Raw genomic sequence first — 14,063 nt, forward strand, 5'->3', positions numbered from 1 at the left:
CTTGCCAAGCAGTCACTAGGATTTAGTTTCTTTGTTTTTCTTTTTTCTCATCAGCTGAGAGAATGCTTTTGTATGCACAGAAGTACTACCTTCAGCTACATGCTACTTTAAACATTCCTAGAGGTGAAATGATTAAATTTCCAACCTTTTAAAATGTGGATTTTTCTGGCCACTTTTGTATCTCTTCAGTGGGTTTCTAATGAATGTAAGGGGAGAGCCAGGTCATAGTGAATGGTGTTGTGTTTGGTATGCTGAGGAAACTTGGGGACCAGTGTTTTAGAAAAGATTAGTTCTACACTGTCATGTTTCAAGTACCGAGTATTAATTGTTCTTGTCATACAGATGGCCCAGTGAACATCTCTGGTGGATTCCTTACAACCAACCTCTTGTTAGTAAATATACCATTAGAATGTTTTGTTTCTGAACTCCCTGATTTCCCCCTTTATAGGTCGGAAATGATGTTGATGGAAGACAACATTTGCCTCTTGGAATTCTCACCTGCACACCAAAGAAGTGCTGATTTTGTCATTTGCACCAGCTTCTTTCTCCAGGAAAGGTCAAAACAATGCACTCCAAGGGTAACATTCCAATTTTTAATACATGTAATATCCGTATTATTTTTGTTGGGTCATCAAATAACTTAGAATTGCTTTTACAAAGTCTGTTAATTCAAACAGTGTAAGGCATTAATAACCTGGTGAGTTATCCGAGGCCTCTCTTCCTCTCCTAGAATTTTTGCACAATCAGAGACATCCCAGTAGAGTAATAAATTAGTACATTTTATATGCAGATACGTAGTGAGGCCTCCTTTCCTATGTGTGTTTGACAAATGTACATGTATACTTCTCATCTTCCCGTATTTTTACTCTATTTCCACAATTCCATGTAGACCAAAATGTGGATGTCATATGGAAGAGTTTATACATTCCCCTTGAAATATGGCAGAAAGTATCAGAAATATTACACCATTCCATGCTCACGGGCCATTGGGAATTCTCACAGTAAGCATTTTCTCCAGAGATTGCTATATTCTTCTTAGGGAATTATAATATTCCAGTGATAATGGTAGTGAGCAATGTGACTGTTTCATTGTTCCTATATCCTGGTCTGTATGACTTAACAGTGTGGTCATGGTGTCATCATGTCCAAGAGTGACAGAATCCTCAGTGTTTATTGTCTGTCTCCTATCTCAGGCTCATGGTTTCTTTTATAAACATGCTTGTATTGATGATGATGTCCTCAATATATTTTGGTAATCTGGACAAACTGAGCAATAAAATTGCTTCTCTGAAATTGATTTCAAGTAATATGAAAGGCCATGTTACACATTTACTGTAAATCTGAGGTAGGTTGTGATTATTTAAGGTGTATTTTATAAACACCCAGACCACTAATAAGAAAGTAATTCAAAAAATATTAAAAGAACCACCAAAGAATTAAAATAGATTTAACAAAAAAGATGGCAGGTAAGGATGAACAGAGGAACCAATAAGACATAAGACATATAGAAAACAGATAGGAAAATGACAGACATAAACCTAGCCATATGGCAATTATATTAAAATTTTTAAAGAGATTAGGAAATTCCATTTTTTTAAGAAAACATGAACAACTATATACTGTCTACAAAAAAGACACTTTAGAACAAAAGATACACATAGTTTGAAAGTAAAAAGATGGAAAACACTATATCCCAAGAATCCAGAAGAGAGCCTAAGTGGGTATTCTAACATGAGAAAAAAAGAGACTTTAAGATAAAGTATTGCCGGGCGCGGTGGCTCACGCCTGTAATCCCAGCACTTTGGGAGGCCGAGGCGGGTAGATCACGAGGTCAAGAGATCGAGACCATCCTGGTCAACATGGTGAAACCCCGTCTCTACTAAAACTACAAAAAATTAGCTGGGCATGGTGGCGCGTGCCTGTAATCCCAGCTACTCAGGAGGCTGAGGCAGGAGAATTGCCTGAACCCAGGAGGCGGAGGTTGCGGTGAGCCGAGATCGCGCCATTGCACTTCAGCCTGGGTAACAAGAGTGAAACTCCGTCCCAAAAAAAAAAAAAAAAAAAAAAAAGATAAAGTATTGCTAGAGAGGAAGAAAGGTAGTATTTAATGATAGAAGGGTTAATTAATCTGTAATATATAACAATTATAATCATGTCAGCACTAACAACACTGCCCCAAATTATATAAACTGAAAACCAACATGACTGGTGGGGTCAATAGGCAATTTAACAATAATAACTTTTGTTTATATCCTCTTTTTAATCACTGATGAGTCAATTAGATAGGGCATCATTGAGGTTACGACGTACTTCCACAACCAATTTGACCTGAGATAGATGACAGATAGATAGAGAAAACTCCACCCAACAACAGAATACAAATTATTTTCAAGCACACCTATAACGTTCTCCAGGATAGAGTATACGTTAGGCTATAAAACTGTACTCAAATTTAAGATTGAAACATTCTGGAGTATGTTGTGTGTCTCTAGAGGAATTAAATTAGAAGTCAACACAGAAATAAATTTGGAGGTCACAAAATATTTGGAAAATTAACACACTTTACAAAACCCATTGTTTAAAAAAATACCAAGTTCTCATTGCAAATACCCCTCAGTAACACCATGTTGACATTTTGATTCTCATTGGTTTCAGTGCTCATCTCTGTGAGGTTACCAGAAGATCCCATAGCAATATCACTCATTCTAAGTTTATCTGTGGGCTACACTGGGAACACTGTCTATGGGTTAGCCCTGCTCTGCAAGGAGTAGTAAAAATATATATATATATTTTTTGAGGCTGAGTCTTGCTCTATCTTCCAGGCTGGAGTGCAGTGGTGCGATCTTGGCTCACTGCAACCTCCACCTCCAAGGTTCAAGCGATTCTCCTGCCTCAGTCTCCCAAGTAGCTGAGATTACAGGCACACACCACACCTGGCTAATTTTTGTGTTTTTAGTAGAGACGGGGTTTCACCATGTTGGTTAGGCTGGTCTCAAACTCCTGACCTCAGGTAATCTGCCCACCTTGGTCTCCCAAAGTGCGGGGATTACAGGCATGAGCCACTGCACCCAGCAGTAAAAATAAATTAAACAACTATGTTTGCAGCCAGTGGGGAATTGTTTTAACTAGGCAATAATTTGATCTATTTTGGGAAGCATCTTGTAATCAAATCATAAATCAACATTAATCATGTGGTAAGTCCTCCATGGTTTTCATTCCTATAAACTCTAGGATGTTTGAGATTCTCTGCTTAGCTTATAGAAGCAAGGTACTGGGTATCAAGAATGTTTAAACAGTTTCTCCTTTTTGGGAACAAAGATGATATTGGGCTGGAATGAGATGTGTGATTGAGAGAATGTCCCTGAGGCCTCAGCAGTATGAACTGTTGGGTGTGGGCATTGGAAGAGTGTAGTGAATTCTTATAAATTTATGTTGCCTCTGCAACATCCAAATCTTGAGTATAAGTTTAACTTTCTTATACCAGAAGCGAGGCTTACTCACCTTTGCACAGTTTCCAGTTCTACAACTCCTCCCAGTTCCTCAGTGTGGTTGGTCCAGATATCTGCCTTATCCAAGTGCCTCCTTTGGACCACTTCACCATGGGACAGCTTGATGCAATCTACTTGACTGGCCCTTTGATCACCACACCCCTCATGGAACCATTGTCCACCTCCCAGTCACAGTGTGACCTCAGGGAACTCATGCCTGCTTGCTTTAACCCCATCACTTAAAAGTCTCCGCAGAAAACCTGTTTGCATAATACCCTTGACCCAATAAGGGCATTGGCCCATGGGTGTCTCTCTCTCTCTGTCTTTTTCTCTGTCTTCCCCCTCTCTCTCTCTCCCCCCCTCTCTCTCATGCTCCCTGACCTCTGTGTGTGGACTCCGGGCATTCCATGTACCCCTCAGGACCTGTAAGTATTACCATCTTTATTTTTATCTTGTGTCTCTTCTAATAATTGAAAGGGTGCTCTCTATCTTGAAGATGCTATATTAAATAGAATGGGAATTTGTCCCTAATACAGTTATTCTCAGGCTGAAACACCCTGTTTGCACTCTTTACCCATTTAGTGATTTTTCTCAAGTTACTGTACATCATGTATTATCAACATAATTGATATTGTAGGATGGAATTACAACATACTTCCTTTGACACAGAAAGTTCTATTGGACACAGATTATCTAGTGCTACTACATGTATGCTAATTTATGATAAATGTGTAGATGTGATAAAAACAACATTTATAAAATATCTGTCTTAGAAATGTTAGCTAAAATTATTTTGGGGGGCCGGGCGCGGTGGCTTACGCCTGTAATCCCAGCACTTTGGGAGGCCGAGGCGGGTGGATCACGAGGTCAAGAGATCGAGACCATCCTGGTCAACATGGTGAAACCCCGTCTCTACTAAAAATACAAAAAATTAGCTGGGCATGGTGGTGCGTGCCTGTAATCCCAGCTACTCAGGAGGCTGAGGCAGGAGAATTGCCTGAACCCAGGAGGCGGAGGTTGCGGTGAGCCGAGATCGCGCCATTGCACTCCAGCCTGGGCAACAAGAGCGAAACCCCGTCAAAAAAAAAAAAAAAAGAAAAAGAAAATTATTTTGGGAAAAGTATGTTTGAAAATAGAATTGTAAGCTACCATATTGTGATAAATATTTCTAAATTCGTTTATTGTCAGAAAGCAACAAAATTAATTAAAACAGTAGCCTCATTTAAGTATGTTTTTATTCAGAAATGCATGTTTTATTGTATGTTTGTGGCTTAACTTTTTTTTTAAGTTAAAACTTTATACTTTTTACATGAATCCGCAATTTCAAGATATTTTAATGGTTGATAGGCACAGGACAATTGAAGAAAACCTGTAAATATATTTGGTAAAATTTATGATGCAGTGTTTTGCAGATGGCTTCAGAGAGTATTATCACATCTGTTTGAGATATGCTCAGTTTTACATTTGTCTCTTAGGTAATCAACAAGGCTGAGATCAGTAAATCATACGTAAGCCACTGTGTAGTTATGAAGCTATTCTGAAAATAGGCATATCAATTTATCATATCTAGACTTTCAAGTTATATTGATGTTGTTGAAAATGATTTTGTATTACATGCGTTCTTCCAAATCATAGATGAAAATATTTTATTCATGTATGTCTTTTAAATGAAGGGTGGTTAGGATAGTCCTGATTATTGCACATGAATATTCTCTTTTACTAGATTATTGTTTGGGGGCAAATTTTAGACTACTATTTTTAAAAAAAAGGGTAACTTAGTTTAATCCAACCTTTTCAGATAGTTAGAAATTATCGAAATGTATATTTTTTTGTAAAGAAGGTCTTGTGAAAATCGTTGAGCTAGAAACATGTCCTTTATTAGTGGAATTCTTAGAAGCTTTCCTCGGGCTTCACTGGGTGGTAATAGACTGTGATTGTATTGTGCTGTATATAATTGTGTAAATAATCTATATCCCATTATCCCATTCAGGAGATAGAATATTTGTATTACTTTATTATTTGATAAAATGTTCCCATTCTATTTTAATACCTAGTCTTAATAGAACGGGAAGATTTTATCTTACTAACATAGTTATTACCTGGCCACTCTCTGTGTCCATAGGACCTTTAGGGTAAAGGGAGGGCAGTGTGTATTTAAAGTCTGTGCATGTGACACACAAAGGGCTTAGCAACATCCCTTTTTCCCAGCACAGGATACCCACACTTCCAGAATATTTTGTTGTTAAATTAGATTTTGTGTGTGTGTGTGTGTGTGTGTGTGTGTGTGTGTGTGTGTGTGTTTATATGTATATGTGTGGTTTATATGAACATATAGATGCATGTTTATATGTGCGTTTTTTTTTCTTAAAATGTTATTGTTTCTCTTTTTCTTTTATGTCAGGTGATGATAGAGCCTAGAAGGGAAGGGAAACTGTTCATGCCCTTGCCTTAACTTTCAAATATGATAAAAACAACATTTATAAAATATCTGTCTTAGAAATGTTAGCTAATATTATGTTGGGGAAAGTATGTTTAAAAATAGAATTTGGGGGTGGGCGCGGTGGCACATGCCTGTAATCTCAGTACTTTGGGAGGCCGAGGCAGGTGGATCACGAGGTCAAGAGATCGAGACCATCCTGGTCAACATGGTGAAACCCCGTCTCTACTAAAAATACAAAAAATTAGCTGGGCATGGTGGTGCGTGCCTGTAATCCCAGCTACTCAGGAGGCTGAGGCAGGAGAATTGCCTGAACCCAGGAGGCGGAGGTTGCGGTGAGCCAAGATCGCGCCATTGCACTCCAGCCTGGGTAACGAGCGAAACTCCATCTCAAAAAAAAAAAAAAAAAATAGAATTTGGTAAAATTTATTTGGTAGAATCGTAAGCTACCACATTGTGATAAATATTTCTAAATTTGTTTATTGACTTGTCAGGAAGCAAGAGAATGAATTAAGGAAAACTCCAGAGAATGAGCTGACAGCTTACTCCCCGGTCAGTGGCTCTCCATGCCCACCTGTGGTCTCTTGGACACCCTTGCAGGTATGACTTTGTGGGCAGAGAACTGCATGTTTATGAGAAATGGGCCTAGGATGGAAGGAGTTGATAGATCTTGCTCTTCTTGAGTTTGGTGACGTGGTTCTGGTTAAATAGCATGAAAACCCCTGTGAGAGCCAGCTGAGGGTAGACACCATTCTGAGGAGTGAAAGGCAAGTGGTCACAACAGCCCTTCCCCAGCAATCTGAGCCCAAAACGGCATCTGCCACTTTAAGACCATTTATGTCTCAGCTCTTTATTTGTATGATTGATTCATCCAGTGGATTTTTAGTTTCTTATGTTCAGATAATTTTTCAGTTCATTTATGTTGTGACACAAGCGCCTTGTGGATTGCCTGCCACAGAACAGGTTCTCAATAAACTTTTATTGAAAAAAGATGTATAAGTAGGTTGTCTGGAGTAATTTTGTGGATAACCTGGCCAAGTAAGCAGTAGAAGACGTGATTTAAAAAAAAAAAAAAAAAAGAGGCCGGGTGCGGTGGCTCAAGCCTGTAATCCCAGCACTTTGGGAGGCCGAGGCGGGTGGATCACGAGGTCAAGAGATCGAGACCATCCTGGTCAACACGGTGAAACCTCGTCTCTACTAAAAATACAAAAAATTAGCTGGGCATGGTGGCGCGTGCCTGTAATCCCAGCTACTCAGGAAGCTGAGGCAGGGGAATTGCCTGAACCCAGGAGGCGGAGGTTGCGGTGAGCCGAGATCGCGCCTTTGCACTCCAGCCTGTGTAACAAGAGCGAAACTCCGTCTCAAAAAAAAAAAAAAAAAAAAAGAGAGACGTAACTTTCGGTGGGATCCGGGTGATCTAGTTGGATCTGGAAATGGGCAGTAGAGAAGTTCACTGATGCAGTGTGCTGACACTGAAATGTGTGGTTTTGGACTAGACAGTTGTGATTTCAGAACTGTGTAAGTAAGGGGCAGATTCCAAATTAAATCAGTATAAAAGAGTAGCAGAGAAAAAATTTCCAGATTCCAGCCGCATTGCTTGTTTCATTGGAAGTGGCGGTTCTTTTTTTTTTTTTTTTTTTTTTTTATCCACCGCAGAACACAACTTCCTCGGAACTCTTCTGGGAGTGAATGTTATCAGCAAATTACTAAACAAACACCCCCTTAGACAAAGAGCTGCCTCACCTGTGCATTGCCTCGGCCACCTGCTAAAGGTAAGGTGTTAGTTAAAATAGTCCTTGCTTTCTAGGAGAAGCCATGTTTGGGTAGAAATCGAGGTGGCAATTTTATGAAGATTGACGTTGTGATTACATTCTAATTGATTCTAAGGTTTCACAACAAGTTAAGAGATGCTGCTTTTCTTATATACCTTAGTGGCTTTTTCTACATCTCAGTAAATCACCAAAACATTTACTGTTAATATGAAGGATTTCCTTAACTTCTCTCATCTAGTAAACTGAACTTCCTCATGGCTTGATCCATTGTGATGCGGAAACATTGATGTAAACAGGAGACACTAGCTTCTCCATAACTGTTAGACTGGAAAGTTGACAAACTGTTTGGTCTGAAATGACTGATCAAATAAATGAATGACCTAGAGCTTTAAGAAACAGAAGGGAAGAGACAGACATGAAACCTGACGTTGTGGATGTCTATCACTTTTTAGCCCAGTAGAAGGAGGAAAAGCTGCACCAATATCTGGCATCCTTGACATTGGGAAGTTTTAGTGTTATTGTTCTGACCTTATCATGGAACCAGCTGCTAGAAATGAGGTTTTCTCTGTGCACTCTGGGTATATTTGTTCTAGCACATGGAGGAGGAAGATTGAAGAGGGATCTCATACCCCCATGACTCCTTAGGAAATGTTTCTCACCTTTGCCACTTTTCCCACTGTGTCCTTGCAGGTGATGGCCACAAAGAGGTGGATTTGTTGAGTTGTTGCCATTCCTTCTACTGCCAGCTTCACCAAAACATTGACAGTCTTCCTTATGCATGGAGACTCCTCTCTTCCCTGTGTTGCAGTGGATACCTCCTGCAGATAAGAAATGCTTAACTGAGAAATGCTCATGTTGGGATATCATCGATGAGACTTTAATTTGGGCATGGTGACTGTTTCCCTTGCTGCCACTTGACTCAATCCCAGGAGCCTCAGTAGAGGATATAATATTACACAAGCTGCTCAAAATGGTGGAATTGCTCAGTACTCCCATAAATATACATTTATAGTTTTCATTTGCCACATGGTAAACTGAAAAATATAGATATATTGAAAAGAAACTGCATGATTTTTTCAAAAATTCAAAGCACATTTAAATAATTAATATATAAATTAAATGCCCTCCTCTCTTCCAGTTCTATCCCTATAGTTTTCCTCTATTGAGTGAGCTGCATGCATTCTTTAGTGGACAGATGCACACAAACACACAAGCCATTTTGGGGAAGGATCCGGGAGTGTGGCCATATTGTAACACATTTTTCTGCAAATTACCTCTTTCATTTAACAGCTCTTATTCAGTGGCCTTTTTCTTTTTCAGTAATACATACACATCTGTGTCATTTGTTGAATGATGACATGAATGTTTTGTAGATGAAATATAATTAAATGTTTTAAGCATTTCTCACTCATAGATATTTATGTTAGCACCAAATTTCTGTGCAATGAACCTCCCTCTATATAAATAATTTTGCATGTCTATTATATCATAATAAATTATTATCAGTTGACTTACTGGGATTAAGTATATGCACACTTCATATTTTGAAAATTATCGCAAGATTGCCTTCAAAAAATGTGGTTAACAACTTTATCCTCAAATGGCCATGAATGAGATTGCCAGCTTTCCTACAACCTCACAGACAATGGAGTTCATAAATATTTAAGATTTTTACCAATGTGATCACCCAACTATTGTCTTAAATTGTATTTCTTTTGTTTTTGAGTTTGGTCATTTTTTCATGTTTATTAGCCATCTGTATTTTTTAATTTCTTCTTTATGTCCAATTTTGTGGGTGGGAGGAGGATTTAGTCTCTTCCTGATTTCAAAGAGCTCATTTACTATTTTGGAAAATAAGATTTGGATTGTCAACCATTATAGCTATTTTTGACACACTTTTTAACTTTGTTTTTATTATAAGAATGTGTATGATTGTTATATGTCAAAGTATAACCATGTTTGCTTTTACGGCTTCTGAGTTTCATGTCATTTTTGGAAAGATTAATATATATACTGAGTCCATAAAATCCTTCACCTATGTTAAATTCTAATTCTTTTGTGTTTTTTTAATTCAAATTCTTAAATCATGAGAAATTTTTTTGTTTTGAAATCTTAAAGTTGCCAAGTTACTTGCCATTACTTGCGATTATTTGCCAATAATTGCCCATTTATCTGTACCGCCATCTTGCGCATATGTGCTGTACTCTCATCTGTGACTGGCTCCATTTTTGTTCTGTGGATTTGTGTGTCTCTTCTTCTGCCTCCTGTCTCATGTGTCTTCTCGTTGGAAGAAATTACAGTTTAGACTGCAATTTCATCAACTTTAATAAATTAATTGAGGGGAGAAATTGGTTTTTAAAAATATTAAGTCTTCGTATCCAAGGACAAGGTATGTCTTTTTTTATTCAATAATTTTAATTACTGTTAATATTTTCACTTTGGTGACGGGAGTTTTTCTTTTAATTTATTTTCTTGTTCATTTTTTGTATCTAAAGTTTTGTTTTGTTTTGTTTTGTTTTGTTTTGTGTTTTTGGGGGTTAGTGGCCACCTTACTGTTTCTTGTTGCTTTTCAGATTTTTTCAAAGTACAGACTAAATCTTTTGCAAATATTCAAGGCTTTAATTTTCCCCCTTCATATGGACCCTGATTTTCATTATGTTGACAAAGTCCACAGACTGTTGCTATCAGAACACTTGAACAGTTATGGAAATATTACCCACCCTTGATTTAATCAGGATTTAATGGAATGCTTCTTTGGTTTGACTGGCACATTGTTGCTGGTCATTTTATCCCAAAGACCACCAGAAAGAGCTATGATCAAGCAAAGCTGAGTTTATTAAACTTACTTGCAGCAAGGGAAAACACCACCTTGATAGGGTTTAATAGTGTTTAAAAATCAGGAAATGAGGCTTTGGGGTTTGGGCAGGGAACTGATTAGAAATGGGCAAAATTTATCATGCAATACTTTAAGATTGGTGGGAAAGTGACATAAGTTTCTTAATGTGAGTATTGATGATCAAATCATTGTCTAGGTGAACTATTTGCCTATATAGAGATGCTATCAGTGACAGAAAAGCTATTTGCATAGATAAGCAAACTGAATTTATTTATTGGTTTACAGTTTTATCTTGCTGGGCAGGACTCTGCTGGGGGTGGTATCAGGTCTTATTTCCAATAGGTAAGTTATTTTGACGTGGGTGGTCTTAATCATTAATGTGTAAAATGCTGATTTTAAGTGTGAAATACTTTGTCTATCATGTTAGGGAAGTCTTCCACCTTTTATATTTTGTAAGGAATTTTTATCAAAACCAGGCGGTAGATATAATGAAATTTTTTTTACAGAAACAATTTTATTGTTCTTTTTTAAAGATTTTTGTCACTATGAATTAATTTACTATTATTGAAACTTCCTTTTATTCCTTGAATGAACAGACTCTACTGGTAGTTAAAACATGTTTTATTCTTTTAATTTACTACTTAATCGTGGGTATTTTAATTTGATTCATAATTTTTACAAGTATACAACTAAGTGAAATTGATCTGTGATTTTTCTTTTTTGTGCTATTTTTGTCATGCTTTGATGTCAGATAATCTGTTTGTGTTAAGGATTTTCTTCTTATACTATGTTCTAGAGTTGGTGAAAAAAAAAAAAGCTGTAGTCTCACTATCATTGTTTAAGTGAACACATCAATGAAATCATTTGGACTCTCCTTTGTTCTTGGTGGTTCGGAGTTAGAAGGGAAGCTATATAGAAGGTTTTTTTTTTCCTTTTTTTGTATGGTTATTGCTTGTTCTTTGTTTTGTGTCTTAAATTTAACCTGTTTTCTCTTAGCAAATCACAGTTCATGCAGATTTTAAACACATTAGCATTAAGTTATACAAAGTGCACTTTCATCATTCTATTAAATTTCTCATTTCAATTATGTATTCATTTTCATTTCATTTATAGTTATTTCTGCTGTGCCTTTGTCAATGAATAAGTCTAACTTGTGGATATTTAGCATCACCTAACTTTCCTGTTCCCTCTCCCTCAATCAGGTCTTTAGTATAATTTATCAGTTAATTTTGAAGGTTCTAATTTACTTATATATATTGTTTCTGTATTCTTTTCTTTTCCTAATAAATTCTTAAATATGTGTAATACATTCATTTTCACTTGTTCTTGGCAATGAAAGTTTTATCTTGCTGTGCATTTTATAAAACTTTTCATTATGAACACATTGTAAACATACAGTGTATGAGGAGAAAAAAACAGTGAACTAGCACATACGAGGAACTGGAATCGGTTCCACCATTATCAACATTTTGCCATACTTACTTCAGGTTAATTTTAAGTATTTTCAAATAAGCTAGAGAAATCATAACACTTTTTTGTCTCCCATAAACATTTTTAAAATTTTATTTTTAAATGTATATATATATATATACACACACACACACACACACACACACACAAACATATGCTTTTATACTGTTCTATAACTTTCTTTCATAACTTATGTAATATAAAAATATTCCAATATTTCTAGCTGATGGTTACATAGCCAGGTGGAGCTTCCCTGTTATTTTTAATAACTTATATTTTTACATAGATAAAATTTACATAGTTAAATGCGTTGATATATATGTATTAATTGTATAATTCAATGTTTTCTTAAAAATAATTACATCCCATTCAGAAGATAGAATATTTTTATTACTTGAAAACCTACCCTACTCCCTCTTTCCAACCAACCACCTTCTCAAAAAAAAAAGTGATTTCTATGATCATAGATTAGTTTTGCCTGTTCTTGAAATTAATATAAATGGAATCACACTGTGTGTCTGGCTTCTTCCACTCATCATAATGATGTTGAGATTTATCCATGATATTCCCTATATCATTAGTTTAAATTTTTTAAATAATTGTAATATTTCACTAAATGGTCATATTACAGTTTGTTTATTCTCTTGTTGATGCACACCTGAGTAGTTTCTAGATTTTAGCTGTTCTGAATATTAGCAGATCTCTTATGTAAATACCTAAAAATTGTTTGATTATAAGACAGATTTTTGCTTAACTTTATAGGAAACTGGTAGAGAGTGTTCTAAAGAATTGGACGCTTTTCACACTCCCAATCAGTAATACAAGATTTTTAGTTACTGTCCATTTTTGCCAACATTGGAAATTTTCAGTCTTATCTATTAAGTGGATGTGAGGTGATATTTTGTTGTGACTTCAGTTTGAAATTTGACCACTTAAGGCAACCAGTTTTTCAAGAAGTTATCCCATTGTAAATCTTCTTTAGTAAAATTTGTGTATTTTTCCCAACTTTTAAATTATGATTTTGAAGTAATTTTAGACTTACAGGAAATTTGCAAAAATAGTAGACTTCCTGTGTATTCTGTACTCAGCTTTCTGGATATTAGCATTTTACATAATCTTTATTATAGCATTATTGCATACAGTGATCATTGAAATCAGGAAATTAATGTAATACTATTAACCAGTCTGCAGACCATATTCAGATTTTCCAGTTATCCTACTAACGTCCTTTATATCTCATCCCGGATACAATTCAAGATCCCATATTGCATTTATCTGGCGTGTTTCCTTTGCCCTCTCTCCTGATTACAAATCTGGGAGAGCTCCCTCAGTCTTTCTTTGTATTTCATTAAATTGACACGTTTGAGGAATACTAGACCATAACTTTGTACACTAGTCTTCAATTTGGATTTGTCTGATATTTTTTATTATTAGATTAAGGTTATGAACTTTTGACAAAAGATAACACAGCAGTAATACTGTGCCCTTTTCCGTGGATCATATCTGGGGTACATGATGTCAGTGTCTTATTTCTTGATGATAAATATGATCACTTGTTTAAGGTAGTGTCTGCCAGGTTTATCCTCTGCAAAGTTAGTTCTCCTTTCTTTGTAATTAATATTTTATGAGGAGATACTTTGAGACTATGCAAATATTTTATTTCATCTAATTTCAGCATTAATTGAAGATTCTTGCCTACAGCAATTTTGATTATGGTGTTTAACTAGTGATGGTTTCTATTTCCATGATACTTTCTCTACTTACTCATTGGAATTTGACTGTAAGGAAGAACTGTTCTCCTTCTCCATTTATTTGTACTCGGTTGTTACTTTACATCAGTATGGATTTGTGGATATCTTATGAGTTGTTACATTTTGCAATCATTGTTTATTTTTAATTTTCCATTTTTTTCTGGATTTGATCATTGGGAGCTGCTTTAAGGTAGACCCCTGTGTTCTTTTAATATAGCCCCATAATGTTTTGACAACTTTTTTTTTCTGGTATCACAAGGTGTTTTAGGTTTGTTTTGTATTTGCCTTACCCAAGCCTGTAATGAACCA

General features: G+C 36.2%; 1 long non-coding RNA gene across 2 annotated transcripts in view; it reads left to right on the forward strand.

Annotated features, from left to right (window-relative positions):
- Positions 1-9,748, forward strand: part of LOC116537733 — a 12,550-nt gene extending 2,802 nt beyond the window's left edge. For both annotated transcript variants that reach the window (XR_004263292.1, XR_004263293.1), the window contains 5 exons: positions 449-578; positions 3,909-3,913; positions 6,420-6,525; positions 7,582-7,697; positions 8,388-9,748. This is a non-coding gene — a long non-coding RNA (uncharacterized LOC116537733). The remainder of the gene's footprint in view (positions 1-448; positions 579-3,908; positions 3,914-6,419; positions 6,526-7,581; positions 7,698-8,387) is intronic.
- Positions 9,749-14,063: the final 4,315 nt, after the last annotated feature.

This window comes from Sapajus apella, unplaced genomic scaffold (assembly GCF_009761245.1).
Source record: "Sapajus apella isolate SASKATOON/1434 unplaced genomic scaffold, GSC_monkey_1.0 scaffold113, whole genome shotgun sequence".
Classification (NCBI taxonomy): Eukaryota; Metazoa; Chordata; class Mammalia; order Primates; family Cebidae; genus Sapajus; species Sapajus apella.